The sequence below is a fragment of the Cebus imitator genome, unplaced genomic scaffold (assembly GCF_001604975.1).
Source record: "Cebus imitator isolate Cc_AM_T3 unplaced genomic scaffold, Cebus_imitator-1.0 Scaffold25, whole genome shotgun sequence".
In the NCBI taxonomy this organism is placed as follows: domain Eukaryota; kingdom Metazoa; phylum Chordata; class Mammalia; order Primates; family Cebidae; genus Cebus; species Cebus imitator.
Genome location: NW_016107340.1, coordinates 1,162,200 through 1,162,426, shown reverse-complemented (window position 1 = coordinate 1,162,426; position 227 = coordinate 1,162,200).

Here is a 227-nt window from a genome sequence, read left to right as displayed (position 1 = left end):
GGTGCACGGGTTTGTTCCTTTTTTCTCCTGAGTAGAGTGCCATTGTATAGATGTATCACCATTTGTCTATCCATTCAGCTGTTGATGAACATTTGGGTTGTGCCATTTTGGGGTAATTATGAATAAAATCACTATTAACATTTTTTTTTTTTTTTTTTTTTTTTTTTTTTTTTTTTTTTTTTTTTTTTTTTTTTTTTTTTTTTTTTTTTTTTTTTTTTTTTTTTTTT